This window comes from Myotis lucifugus, unplaced genomic scaffold (assembly GCF_000147115.1).
Source record: "Myotis lucifugus unplaced genomic scaffold, Myoluc2.0 scaffold_6, whole genome shotgun sequence".
NCBI classification, from domain to species: domain Eukaryota; kingdom Metazoa; phylum Chordata; class Mammalia; order Chiroptera; family Vespertilionidae; genus Myotis; species Myotis lucifugus.
The window spans coordinates 16,872,362-16,887,790 of record NW_005871054.1 but is presented as its reverse complement, the minus strand read 5'-3'; positions in this window follow the sequence as shown (position 1 = coordinate 16,887,790).

Sequence of the window (15,429 nt, the reverse complement as noted above, 5' to 3'; positions counted from 1 at the left end):
TACACTCTTTGCTTTCAACCTATGATCATTCTTTACTTTTATGCAAGAATAATTAGAATTTTTAAATGACTTAACATTTTTATTATAGTTTTTATTTGTAATCATTTGTAGCAGGGAAGATATTAGCTATGACATATGTTTGACTTAAATGCATAACAAAGATCTAAATGTTGTGCATTCCACAAACAAAAAATTAATTCACTAAATAGGTTTGCAACAGAGACCCATCATAAACTTGAAATTTCCTGATGATGATTATGTCACCTTTGGGGGAAATTGCTGAAGGGTTTATGAGATTTTTCTATATTAATTTGTGCAACTCTATATGAAACTGCAATTATCTCAAAATAAAAAATAAAATTGGTTATGTTATATATATGAGTTTTTTTATTTCACATAAAGAGAAAAGCTAAGTCCAGATGGAGGAGTTTAAGATTTTATATTACCTGGGACTTGAGTGTTTTCAGCTTCCTTCTCTGTAATTTCTATATCATAGCCCTTAGCCTCCAGTCCCAAATTGTACTTTGGTTAACATATTCATGTTCCCAGAGCAGACTTGAAGGAAGGAAAAAGGACACACTTTTTCTTTCAAGGATACATTCCCAAAATTGGATCTCTCACCTTATATGTTATAGGGTAGTTATATAATCACACTCTTCAGAAGTTGCCTAAGAATCATAGCCTTTATTCTTGGTGACCGGTTACCAATAATAAATTGAGGGTTCTAGTTCGATGGGAAAAGGCAGTTACCCAGAAGTCTCTACTATAAAATAATGTTTAGGTCATGTTATCCATATATTACCTAGTACAAAAATCTCATTAGTATCTTTTTCGAAAATAGTAGATAACAGAGAAGGAACACTATCAGGCCATGTATATGTGTTTGTTGCAAAACAAAAACTAGAGCTCTATCACATAATTAAAAACTGTGGAAAAATACCTATAAAATAAAATTATACTTTGGTCAGGTTGTTAGGCATCAAACTAGCATCTGCAAAATTTCTAAATCATATTTATAATTAATTATTATATTTAGAATGGGCCTAGGGGATGGGCAAACACTGGCACAGCTGTATAGTTAGGAATAATACCTCTGCAATGTATTTTGTAATAAATATTAAATCAGCCAAAGGGTTTTGAAAAATCATTATTAAAAGAGCTTTGCATGCATGCTCCAGGAAATCATAATGATCAAAATCCTGAGTGATTCAAAGCACCATTTTGTGTATAGAACATTGTTCTTTGGAGAGCAAGGCTTCTTTTCAAAAGAAAGAAACTTTTCTCTAAGAACCTTAACAATCCATGCTATCATTCACTATGGCAACTGAAAAGGGAACAATAGGCCACAGAGAAATTTGGCATCCTGGAGGCAGGAAAGAGGTGTGTGTATGCATTTCCATTCTCTGCTGGAATGGATTTCTCCCCAGAGCTAAGTCAGTTATTGTTCCAGTTCAGATGAATTTGTTAGGTGTGTTTTAAAAAAAATTCGAGTGTGATGGCCTAACATTTAGCATTTTCTTAAGACAAACTCACTAGTCTCTGGAGACACTGCCTTGTTAGCCCTGCCTTAGGTGTGACTTCAAACAAACATTATCCCATCATCTCAAACATGGCTGCCTGTTTTCTCTCTGGTGGGAGGAAAGTAGTAGCATACACAAATCTCTCTCTTCATTAGTTAATTTTTCACATTCTCTGAAGACTTATCCAGAAATGAATATGCTGTGCAATTGACAATATTCTGTTTAAAAGGATACTGTATTAAATATACTCTACACATTTGATGCATTAAAGTGACTAAATATGTATAAAGACATGTCAATAGAGCAGAAAGAACTCAGCAATGCAGGAGTGAGCATCTTTTATTTTAATCGATCATTTACACAATATGGCTAAATACTACTTTATTTTATCAAGTTAAGCTTAATTGACTTGCTTTGATGCATGAAATACATTCCCTAGTGAGTAGTCTGAATTACTTTCTCTTTTGACTACTGGTAGTTGTACATCTAATTCTAACACTTATAAAAATAAGAATTGGGACTCAATAGATTTTCATGTAGGTATATTCTAGGTATGATATTTCCAAATCTACAAAAATGAAGTTCCACAGTGTCCTTTGAAATGTAGCTCTTTTATAAAATACTTTTGGGCTAATTTCTTTTAAAAAAAATATATTTTATTGATTTTTTACAGAGAGGAAGGGAGAGGGATAGAGAGTTAGAAACATCAATGAGAGAGAAACATCGATCAGCTGCCTCCTGCACACCCCCTACTGGGGATGTGCCCGCAACCAAGGTACGTGCCCTTGACTGGAATCGAACCTGGGACCTTTCAGTCCGCAGGCCGACACTCTATCCACTGAGCCAAACGGGTTTCCGATGCATAAAATACTTATATCTATCTATTATATTTATTTAAATCAAATAGATTCACATAAATATGTAAAGGAGATTGACAAAACCATAACATTAAAAATCTGTAGATTTTAATGAAATTAGAGTAAGGTCTGTACCTTAGGAAATATACAATGAAGTATAAATAGGTAAGTCTGAAATTGCTTTAATATAAAAGTAACAAAAAAGAACTAAAGATAAATAAGATATATGTGCTTATGCCATCCATTACAGATGAGCAAACTGTGAAGAGGTCAGGAAAGTCAGGAATATAAGGATATAGGGAGCTTCAGTGACAGAGCTAGGAATAGAATATAGCTAATCTGATTTGTGGTGAAATTATCTAAGACTAACTGACAAATCTGCTTTCTATGAAAAGATAGGCTTTTTAGAAAATAGATACAACTCTCCACAAATCCAACTATTGCTCCCGAATTTAGAGTAATGAAAATTGGGAAACATTGACACATATTTTTGCACTGTCAAAATGTTTTAAAAGATTGGAACAAGATGGTCGTATTACTAAGGAGTGAATAGACTTATATGAGCAAAAATCCCCAAGTTAAAGTAGCTGAAACAAACTAAAATTTTTAAAAAAATAAAAAAGTCCAGAAGTAAGAAGCCAAGAGTGTGGTGTGAAGACCCCATGGTGTCCACAAAAATCATGTTCAATTATGTCTGCTCTGCTATTGTAACTGTGTGCTGGATCACCTCATGGCCCACAGTAGCTACTGGAGCCCAGGCGCCCTAACTGTAGTGTGGACTCATTAAAGGAAGAAACAGGAAAGGACAAGGGGTCCTTACTATGTGGGTTGAATCTTTATCATCTGTTATCCTGAAAGTATATACAACATTTTTTCATATATTCCCTGGTCAAGAACTCACATTCTTGGCTACACCTACTTTCAAGAAAGGCTAGTAAATGACATTGTATACTCATGTGCTATTTTATTCTGCTAAAATTTTGGTTTTGTTACTAAGAAGGCAAGTTTCTTTTTTTAAAATTTTGTTTTATTGCTTAAAGTATTACAAAGAGTATTACACATATCTCCTTCATCCCCCCCCCCCTTTGACATTCCCTCGAGAAGGCAAGTTTCTTAATTTATTTTTTGAGACAGCTCCTAACACTGGTTTGCCTAATATCTATCCCAGTTGTCTTTTGGCAAACTTTTATTGCTAGCAGAAACTAGAAAAATAAAACTAAAAGCAGAAAGACTCCAAAAACTGTGGTCTGACATGATTAGGTTTACTAGTCACATTCATTGCCACACAAGGACTGGGACAGGATTGAGGTCTCTATTTTGCTGGGCAAAACTAATCAGAGATGCTATGTTCTGTACCAAGCACTGGACTCTAGAGCTTTCTGGACGTGGAGCTGAAGCAGCTTCACTGGCAGCCCATTTCAGACATTATTTCTGGAAGCTTATTCTAGAGTCAGTTTCTGTATCCCTTTAAATAATTTTTTTTACTCCTGAAATCTATTTATTTTTAAAAATATTTATTTAACATTGTTCTCATATTTTTATACTATATCCAAAAATAACATGATCTAGAAGGATGCCATTTTTAAATAAATCTTTATTGTTGAAAGTATTACATATGTCCCCCCTTTTCCCCCATTGCTCTTCCCCCTTCCCCCCAAGCCTTCACCACCCACTGTCTGTGTCCTTGGGTTATGCATATAGGCATATAGGCATATGAGTTCATTTCTTTCCCTGCTCCACCCTCTGCCTTCCCTCTGAGGTTTGACAGTCTGTTCGGTGTTTCTATATCTTTGGGTCTATTTTTGTTCATAGGTTTATGTTGGTCATTAGATTCCACATATGAGTGAGATCATGTGGTAAGTTATCTTTCTCTGACTGGCTTATTTCACTTAGCATAATGCTCTCTAGGTCCATCCATGTTGTTGCAAATGTTAGAGTTCTTTCTTTTTTTACAGCTGCATAGTATTCCATTGTATAGATGTACCATAGTTTTTTAATCCACTCATCTGCTGATGGGCACTTATGCTGTTTCCAAATCTTAGCTACTGTAATTTGTGGTGCTATGAACATAGGGGTGCATATAGTCTTTCCGATGGATGTTTCTGAGTCCTTGGGATATATTCCTAGAAGTGGGATCACTGGGTCAAATGGCAATTCCATTATTAATTTTTTGAGGAAACTCCAAACTGTCTTCCACAGAGGCTGTACCAGTCTGCATTCCCATCAACAGGGCATAAGGGTTCCCTTTTCTCCACACCCTTGCCAATACTTGTTGTTTGTTGATTTGTTCATGATTGCCATTCTTAAAGGTGTGAGGTGGTACCTCATTGTTGTTTAGATTTGCATCTCTTGGATGATCAGTGACTTTGTGCACTTTTTCATATGCCTTTAGGCATTCTGTATGTCCATTTTGGAGAAATGTCTATTGAGGTCCTTTAAATAAATATTTGTCTCAGCACAAACATCTAAGAAATTCTGCTGTGGTTGAAATAGCTTAAGTAGATTATGTTGTCTGTTATTAAAAACTCTAATCAAGAAACACAAGATATAATAAAAGCATATGTTATTTAATGGGATAAATTAATAAATTCACCAGGTTACCCCCAAATCTGAGACATTTCTTAAAGATATAAATTATAAAGTTTCAAGTTTTATATTAGTTTAACATTTTAATAAAAATATTTAAATAATATAGTTTAATGTTACATTGATGCTTTAAAAATAGAAAACAATATTTCAAAAATGTTGATGTATCCAAAAAGGGCAAAACAATTATTTCCTAAAAGAAATAAATTGTCCTAGATATAAAATTGTTAATGAAGCAGAAAAATCCTCCAACAATATTAGAATTGATAGTACATGTTAATATTTATGTTCTATGAGTAGAAAGCATAGGCTCTCAACACACACAAATACACAAAAAAATCCTAGTGCATTCTCTTTATAAGAGACATAGTTAAGGGAAAACAAGTAAAAAGACATGAGGAATGATATATAAAATATCTTAGGCATATAGATTAGCTGAAATGAGCACCCCTGGGAACCAGGTGAAGGGGTAAGAAGAATTCTGATATAACTTTTGAAGAAACTGTTAAAGTTTTTTTAAATATATTTTTATTGATCTCAGAGAGGACGGGAGAGCTAGAGATAGAAACATCAATGATGAGAATCACTGATCAGTTGCCTACTACATGCCCCATCCTAGAGATCGAGCCCACAACACGGGCTTGTGCCCTGACCAGGAGTCAACCTATGACCTCCTAGTTCATAGGGTGACTCTCAATCACTGAGCTATGCTGGCTGAGGCAAATTGTTAAAGTTAAGAATACTTGGGAGCAGCTGAAAAAAGGGAAATTCATAGCAAACCAAGGAGAAAAAAAGAAAGTAACTAAGAAAAGTTAAAATAAAAAACAATACATTGAAATCAAAAGCTGATTCCTTGAAAAAAAATTAAAAGAATTAAGAAACTTCTAGCCTGGTGAACATGAAAAAAAGAAAAGAAAGAAATTACAAAAATTATAAATGAAATACATGATAATTCCATATTCATTGAAGACATTACAAGAAAATAAGGAAATACTACAAATAACTTTCTGCCAATAGATTTGACAACTAAGATGAAATGATCACATTCTTTGAAAGATACCAACCACCAAAAGTCACTCAAGAAGGAATAGATAACCTGAATAGTTTATTCTTATTAAAGAAATTAAATTCATTATTTAAAATATTGCAACAACAACAACAAAACACTACAGATCCATATAGCTCCTCTGGGGAACACTACCAAATATTTAAAGAAGAAATGATACCAACTTTCCACAATCACTTCTGAAATATAGAAGCGGAGTGAAGACATCTCAACTATTTTTAGGGATAAAGACTACCTGATACTGAAATCAGAATAGATATTGCTAGAAAAGAGAAACAGACCAATATCACTCATAAGCATACATGCAGAAATCCTTCAAGTTATATGTATAAGTAAATGAGGTGCAGCCCAGAAATGCAAAGACAATTTAACAAATTAATTAGCATAATAAATGCGTCTGTTCGTGACACAAAGTTTTAGGAAAATAGGAATAAAAGGATACTTGCTTAACAAGATAAATGGCATCAGTAAAAAGCCTACAGCTAACAAAATACTTAATGATGACGGATTGAAAGTGTTCCTTTTAAGAAAGCAAGCAAGACAAAGATATCCACTCTCCTACCACTCCTATTTGATATCATACTAGAGGACCTACCCAGGGATTCTTCATTCTGCTTTGCTTCATAAGCACTTTGCACCTCCTAACACACTATATAATTTAATTATTTATTGTACACATGATTGCGTTCTTTTACTACAATTAAATCTCCAATAGAGCAGGAAAACTTGGCATTTATCTTTTTTTTCCCCATGCCTGCCCCTGGCACATGGTAGGTACTCAGTAAATTATCAGATGAATGAAAAGAGGGAATGAATGGAGAGTCTGGTCAATATTAATCACTATAGATCAAGCATGAAGAAAATACATTTGCACTTTAAGAAAAGAAGGCACGTATCTTCATTCAAATAGACTTCCTCATGTCCTTGGAAAAGAATAGTACTTTATATGTCTTTTGTAGGATAACATCATTGGATACATCATTGGACTAGAGAACTCAATTTCTTTCCCCATTTCTCTTTTCAAATGGTTAGATTCATGTACACAGGGTATGGAAAGAAATACAATGACTATTCTTCAAAGTTGACTGAACATAAAAGTAGCAAAGCTGCTAGAAGGAAAGGTATAATTGGAATCGGCAGTAATTAAATGGAATGACCTCTCTCAGTCTAGAAAAGGGCATTTTGGATCAGATGATTGATGGACATTTTCCTTGGCATTACAATATCACTGTTTATAGAAATGCACACATTACACTGAAGTACTATGAGTTAGGCTGATTTGAGTCATTCCAATCAGTAGTTCAACACTCAAAATAGAGACAGCAACTTTCATTACCTCCTAAAAGACATTACTTAAATGGCCCTGCAAACCCATCACCTAATTTCATTGCATTTACTGCCATTCCAGGCCACCATTTTGCTTGCAAAGTGGAGTCTAATTAATAGCATGCAAGAGCAAAGGGCTAGAATAATATTTTTGGATTATATCAATGAATATAACAGACAGAAAATCTGTCATGGAGATAGAATCTGCAAGATACCTGCTGTCACCCTCCCCACACCTCCCCAGGAGGAATCTAGGAGTTGTTTTGAGAACCTGACCAAATGTTTACCACAAGATTTTTGTAAAAAGAAAACTTATGGATGAATTAAGATAATTAAGGATTTAGACTGATGGGAAGAATGAGAGCTGCCAAATCTATTCAATCACTCTATTTATTATCTTTTCTACCTTCCATGAGCTCCTGGGAATAAATAAACATGAGGATTTTTGCAAATGTATATTAAATAACTGATAATATTTAATGCTGGGATGTATTTCATACCAGTGATGCTCTACTGATGACTAAATATCTTATTTTGTAATTATTACAGAAAAAGAATAATTTACTTTGGTCCACTAGATGAACATTTTAAATGTGTTTTAAAAAAATATTAAAAATTTTAAAGTAGGTTGATGGATAAATATCAATTAGGCCACATTTGTAGTTTTGAATTCATAGCAGATTTCTTAGGAAAGAGTGCCTGCTTTTATCAGATACCCAGAATTAAAACTCTATGTTTATAATCCTCACATTTATGAAGGTTTTAAAAAATTATGGCTGCTAATTAAGGTGAATCTGCTGAAAAACATTTCAATCCAAATGTCTCATTAACAGACAGTACGTAGGTTTTCTACTCTGAACATATGACTTTTTCCTCTATTTACATAAAATGCAAATTTTTTTACTAATGCAAAGATGCAACTGAATGAATATTTTTGCTGTTTGGTTGATTCTATTATGATTTGCTTCCAAGAAATAATTGAACTTTTTTTGTTTGTTTAAAAAATCAGCATCACATCTGGTTTAAGCATACACATATAGCCATTTATTTATTCACTTAGTCAAATAATAAACCATGTCAACGAAGTCAGAATTGCAATGCACACATTTTTAAAAAGATCTTCATAGACCTATTTGCCAGTCTGCTCAGTGATTTTGACCATTATAATTAGTCAGCATCACCAGTTCAATTGCCACACTTTATATAATTTGCCATATATGTTTCCAAGAAAATTAAAAGGAAGTATGGACTCTGAATAACAATGTTTTATATTAATTATTTGATAATTTAAAAAGTGATTTAAATTTTCAGACCAATGGGAAAAATAAGAGTTGCCAAATCCATTTGATCACTATATTGTCTTTTTTTTTTACCTTTCCTCTGTGTTCCTGGAGATAAACCAACTTATGTATTTGTAAATGTGCATTGAACTACTGAAAGTCTTTAATATTCGGTTTGGCTACCTCCAATCAAAAGGTTAGTAAGCCTAACCTTTTACACTGTCCAAACTAGGACTAAAATTATTTATAGCCATGTCTTCACATGTAATCCTCAAGAAGAAGTATTCATTTTAAGTGAACCCCAAGAAGGAATTTACTGAGATGGATTCCCCATGGTCAACCAAGAGCCCACATTTTATAAATAACAAGTGCCAAGTGGCCAATTGCTGACAGGGGTTCTCACATACTCTGTATACTGGGAAGAACCTCAGCTTTCCATACTATGCCCTGCTTATTTATGCCATCAGAGTCAACATTCATCTTTCTGCCAAAGCACTGAGACCTGCCCTGTTCAATCAGAACTGCACAATTTGTATACCTCATTTAAATAAAATGAACCTAATTGAGAACTTGCATGGGAACTTTCATTATCGAGATGGTTTTATCTCAGTGGAACACAATTCAGGCTGCTAGCTGGATCTGTGTCTCCCAGACTGCAGTTCCTTTTTGCTCAAATAAATGTTTTTTATTCTTTATTAACATCTAAAATTAAATTTGATTTACACCATCCATGAGGATTTTTCCCAAATATTTATTTTTATGCCAGTTCTTTGTTGAAAGCAAAGACTTTCATTATATCTATTTATAAAGGCTAGCAAAAAATATACATGGAAATTGATATATTAAGGTGCTTGTTTAAATATTCTAGTTGTGTTTTTTTTTACTCTCTTTATTTGGTTAACATAGACCTACCTCATAAGATTATTCCTAGGATGTAGACTTGTGTTATAGAAGTCAGAAGCACACTGATTTCCCTTCCATAGCTTGCCACATATTAAGGAGATGTGGAAGTTATTTAGGCTAAGATATTGTCCTTTCTGCAGGCACTAGCACACTGATAAATTATGTCTCATAAATGCAAGTTAAGCTAATCAAGTACTGTCTGCTGAGCCTATAAACACACATTGCTTCTTTGTGCCTTTGCCAGAATAAAAAACACACCACAAAACAATATCTACCATCTTATCCCCTCCAGGGGGTTGCAGGAGTTATTATACAGAACTTTCAAAGAAAGATATGGTGCTTTGAGTTCTGTGAAGAAAATACTTGTATATAAATGCAATATATCATTCTTATAAGATCTCCTAGCAGCTAATGAAATGAACCTAATGCCTCTATGAACACATTTCTTATTTGGGCTCTATCCACCTCACCAAACAAAATTAGCACATGAAATTTTGTTATAAGCATAAACTGAAACAGCCGGAACTCTGTCCAGTTAGCTATGGAAAGTACTATAAGTTCTTCATTATAAGATAACTAGAGGCCCAATACACGAAATTCATGCAAAAGCAGGCTGTCCTTCCTCCGGCTGCCAGCACTGGCTTCCCTCTGGCACCCAGGACCCGGGCTTCCCTCGGAGCCCCGGCTTTGTCCTGAAGTCGTCTGGAAGGATGTCCGGTCTAATTAGAATATTGTGCTTTTATTATTATAAATTATATAGGGATAGTTACCAGATAATTCAGTGGGCCAGATTTCCCAGACATGAGTGGGAGTGGGGTTCTTGGGTTAGCACTGAAATAAGCATTTTCAGAAGCCCCCACGGGAGAATAAGATGTGGTAAAAGGCTTTATTTGCATGGAGTTACATTCCTGGGGTTGTCAAGTCCCAGGTCCCGTAAACCCAAAAGAGGTAGAGCTGGGGATCCAGCAGGGCCAAAAGGAGGGCCAGTGTCCAGAGCTTTTGTTCCATGTTGCAGCTGTGTCCAGTTCAGCATCAGTTAAAGTCCATTAGTCCATCGTGTAGATCTCACATGGCTGTGAGCCACATGGGCACCGAGGAGCTCGCCCCTGCAACAGGAGTCCCAAAAGGGCCAGAAGTTTAAATATCCAGTTTTCTCGCTCTTGCAGTGGCCACTGACTGGCTCTCAGGTGTGACCGACAGACAGGTAGGCACCTTTCCATGTCACTCAGACCTTCATTGGGCATTTGTCCACACTGCCTTTCTCCAGTCTCTTCCCCCATTGATTAGTGGGAAACAGACTTGGAGAGTGTTAAATTAGCAAGCTGTATACATGGCATGCCTATATTATGTAGTATTCCCTTTACTCCTTTCCTGTTAAATAATGACCAGATCATTACAATGGTATCAGGGATGATTTCAGCACAAGGTTCAAATGTGTTATACAAAAGGGGAGCTGAATTTGCAACTCCAAAATATGACTTTTTGGCATAGAATTATTTTAGGCTATTTTAAAGAAGCAGCAGATCTAGGAATAACTGGGAAACTGAGCAGAAGTTACCCTTTTGTAGGAGAGATTTAAATTTATAAGGGAATTATCCATTTATTAATGATTCTTTGAACCAGGAAGAGAAGGCTGACTAAATCTCTAGAAACTTATCAATGGAGAAGATAATAACTTATATCTGCATAACAACCTTACTCTACTGGGCTTTTTCTGGTAAGCTCCCATCACTGGCTCCTCCACCCACCAACATCTTCTTTTGTCTTTAGCTGAAGATGGTATTTAAGGTGGTGGTTTAAGTCATTTGGAGGAGTTATTCAGTTTTCCTGAGTATCTCCCATTTATACAAGAGGTACACATATTAAGCTTGGTTTTTCTCCTGTTAATCCTATGGGGGGAAGGGGGTCAGGAAAGTCTCAGCCAAGAACCTAGAAGGGTGGTGGAAAAATTATTTTTCCTCCCCATCACTCCAAACACAAAGAGGTTTGTTTGTGTTTTGATTTTGGGTTTAACTACTATTTTTTCTAAAACAAGGTCAAATTGAATTTTTTGAAGCTTTTAACACACATCTTACCAATGACGACCCAGTTTCATACATCTTCTCTTTTCCTTCTAAAATTGTTACCTCCTCTAGAATCTTATTTCTCTCCTTTTAAATTTCAAACTTGTGACAGAGTAATCTTTACCTGTCACTTTCATTTCCTCTTCTCCAACTTTCAGTTTAAAAATAAATACCCTTGTTTTTGCCTCTCTAATTTACTTATTCAATTTTCTGGAAGGTTACCAATAATTTTATGGATAAATCCAGAATTTTTTTAAACTTATTTGTTTGTTTTACTCTCCTTCTTATGTCTTGATTGTATTCTGTAGTATTAATTCAAGTATAATTCTTGATAACTTTTTCCTTCTTTATGTTTCATTATACTTTCTTATTTCCAATTAATTATATTTCCCTGTACCCTTCCTATTTTTGTTAAATATCATTTTGAGCATACCTTTCAGAAGGCCTAAAATTCTACCCTGTTTTTAAATTAGGACTAAAATTACTAGTATATATGAACCATGTCTTGACATCCATGAGGATTTACCTTAAATATTCTTTTTTAACTATGGCAATGCCCTTCCTTAGACTTCACTATATCTTTCTATTTATAAAGTCTAGCTGAGTACATGGTGTGTAGTAGGCATTCAGTAAATGTTGTGTTGTTTTTTTTAATAGGTCAACATGTATCTGCTTTTCAAGCCTTTATTATTTCTACATTTCTGTGTTGCTTGTTGTTTAGTATCTCAAACTACACCAGTAACATGATACACCTGGGGACCTGGCTCAGGTGTGAGAGAACAGGCAGGTTCTTTGGCATTAACTGCTGCTTCAAATGAGTCAATGCTATCAAGCCACCTCTGCATCTGCTCCTGGCTCTCTGCTGTTCTCTAGTGGCTATATGTTATATCCCCCTATATGGAGTATTATAGGTGAGAAAATAGTCTAGATCAGCGGTTCTCAACCTGTGGGTCGCGACCCCTTTGGGGGTCGAACGACCCTTTCACAGGGGTCGCCTAAGACCATCGGAAAACACATATATAATTACATATTGTTTTTGTGATTAATCACTATGCTTTAATTATGTTCAATTTGTAACAATGAAAATACATCCTGCATATCAGATATTTACATTATGATTCATAACAGTAGCAAAATTACAGTTATGAAGTAGCAACGAAAATAATTTTATCGTTGGGGTCACCACAACATGAGGAACTGTATTAAAGGGTCCCAGCATTAGGAAGGTTGAGAACCACTGGTCTAGATGATCTAGAATCCTCTGTCCCCACAGACTGAATTGCCATTGGCTGAACTAAGTAGTAAGAACAACTGATGTGGCCTATCACAGGAAGACAAAAATCCATATCATTATGATCTTGGAACCCTATTAGTGTTCCTTTCATTGCTGTTCAGGTCAAGTTGCCTACCGACAATACTACCCATTGGTCTTTCATCAGATATGAGCCTCTGTGTGTTTCAAGATTCAATCAGCCTTATCCAAAATATGGCTTGTGAACGATTTCTCTTTTCAATGGCTTAGCACATTTTTATCCCTCACAAAAAAAAGTGGGTGCTAAACCTGCAGGGTCCAGGATGGTGTGAGTAGGAAGGAAATTTCATGGAGTTGGTACTAATGTGGGACTGAGCAGAACTGCTTCAAAAATCCCCCAAGTTAATGTACTCATAAAATTCTTATCTGTTATGGGATATAGTCTCAACTAAAAGTGATCAAATTTTTAAGCTATATGTCAAGGAAAGATTAACCTTTCTAGCCCCATACATCCCCTTTTGCTCCAGTGCACATATATATCATGTAATGGGAGTATGTTAATTCTGCTGTTTCATTTCTAAATTAAAGAATGGAGACAATAGTCTTGATCCTCTATAACTCGGTTAATATGAAACTAACTTTAATTAACTTTATTTGGTTTGTAAACTGTGTCATTTTATGCAAACAGGTAGGATTAATGAGATGATCATCTATTACAACACATTTATTTATAAGCATTTGGGCAATTACACATCTCCTTGGGGGCAAAGTATCCTGGTCATTAAGGGCTGCTGAGCAGGTTACTTTAAGTTCCAAATTTGGGTCATGGTTCAGGAAGATACAGAGGTCTTCTTTAGTAGGAATGAATCAGTAGCAAGGGAGAGCTATAGAGTTGTGACTAGGTCAGGAGGACAGAGCTATTAATGTACATTAGTAAGATGCTTATTGACAGGAACAGACTAACCCCACCTCAGGGATACTGGCCTCCACATAGCCAGGGGAGTGCAGCCCAAGCACCAGCATGAAACAAGGATAACCACCAACCTCAATCTCATGGTGAACCCTATGCCATGGACACATAAGCCCTCTTTTATTCCAATATGCCAGCTTAAGAAGCAAGAGGAGTGGTACAAACATCCTTAATAGGACTTGTAATCTAAAACTGTCTATATATTTTCAAAATAGGGATTGTTTAAACCCAAAAAAGACTTAAAAATGAAAGGTTGAGGTATTATTATTAGAATATCTACAATTTCATTTACTCCTGTTTCCAGTAAGTTATAGAAGTACTTATACACTGAGTGGCCAGATTATTATGACCACCTTACGTTTATAGGCAAATTAGCTATAATTTCGCGCTGAAGTTGCTAGAGGGCCAGACCATTATAAATGGGGAAGCAGGTTGTTTACCACAACAGTAGAAGTGATTTTTTTTCTGAAGATATGGGTAAACAATGTGATTTAACAGCCTTTGACTTATACTGTATAGTCTCTCCACACTTAAGTAGGAACTTTAATTCTTAACCCTCCTTTACAGCTAGTAAGTGTCAGAATAGAGATTGAAACTAGGTCTGTTCTGTCATCTATGTACTGAAATTATTTTTATAGGGTTGATTGACCCTAAGGTATAATTGAATGTCAGTAAATTGTTACTTGATCTGATACACCACAGATCAAATCTTAGCAGCAAAAGCATACCAACTGTATATGTTAAAAGTCTGCTACAACACAGGAAATGTATACAGTGGGGCCTTGACTTACGAATGTCCCGACTAACGAGTTTTTCCGAGATACGAGCCGTCTCTCGGCCGATTTTTTTGCTTTGAGTTGACAGAGTAATTTGAGTTAATGAGCTCCTTAACCAGCTCCATCACGGAATGAATTAAACTCGTAAGTCAAGGCCCCACTGTATATCCATTTGTATATATGTATATGGATGGAGTTTTAGGCCTAACAAACTGCTTGATGGTTGAGGGATGCTTTTGTTTAGTAACGAGGCCACATCAAGTGGAGTATGGAAAATTAAATCAGGGAGAGGACTGTCATACATTACCGGTAAGAGCTATACAAAACTTGACATCTCCTGGAGCAAGTCAATTTCTGGCTAAAATTCAATCTCTCTTTTCTTTCAATGTGTCCCAAATAGTCCCACAGATCTCCTCTCTGGGGAAATATCATTATAGGGATCCACATTAAGAAGTATCTGTGTTGTTTCTGATTTACCAAGATGTTCTGGGAAACCACATAATTTCTCACTGCAAATTCTTTACAAGAAAACACAGACCCCCTCTTATAGGTGGTTGGAAATAATGGGTAGAAATAATCTCATAAATGTTTTGTAAAAGCAACAGGAACTTTAAGCAATATTTGGAATGCAAATAAAGAAATTGTGTGTGTGTGTGTGTGTGTGTGTGTGTGTGTGTGTGTGTTTAAACAAAATCTATATTGGACATCAGCACACTACAGTGGGAAAATTGATTTTGGAACATAAAAGTCTCTTAATCATTACAGGGAGAAAATTCTAAATCTATATCATATGGAACGTGTGGCAAAAGTACTCTGGGAATTCTGTCTAG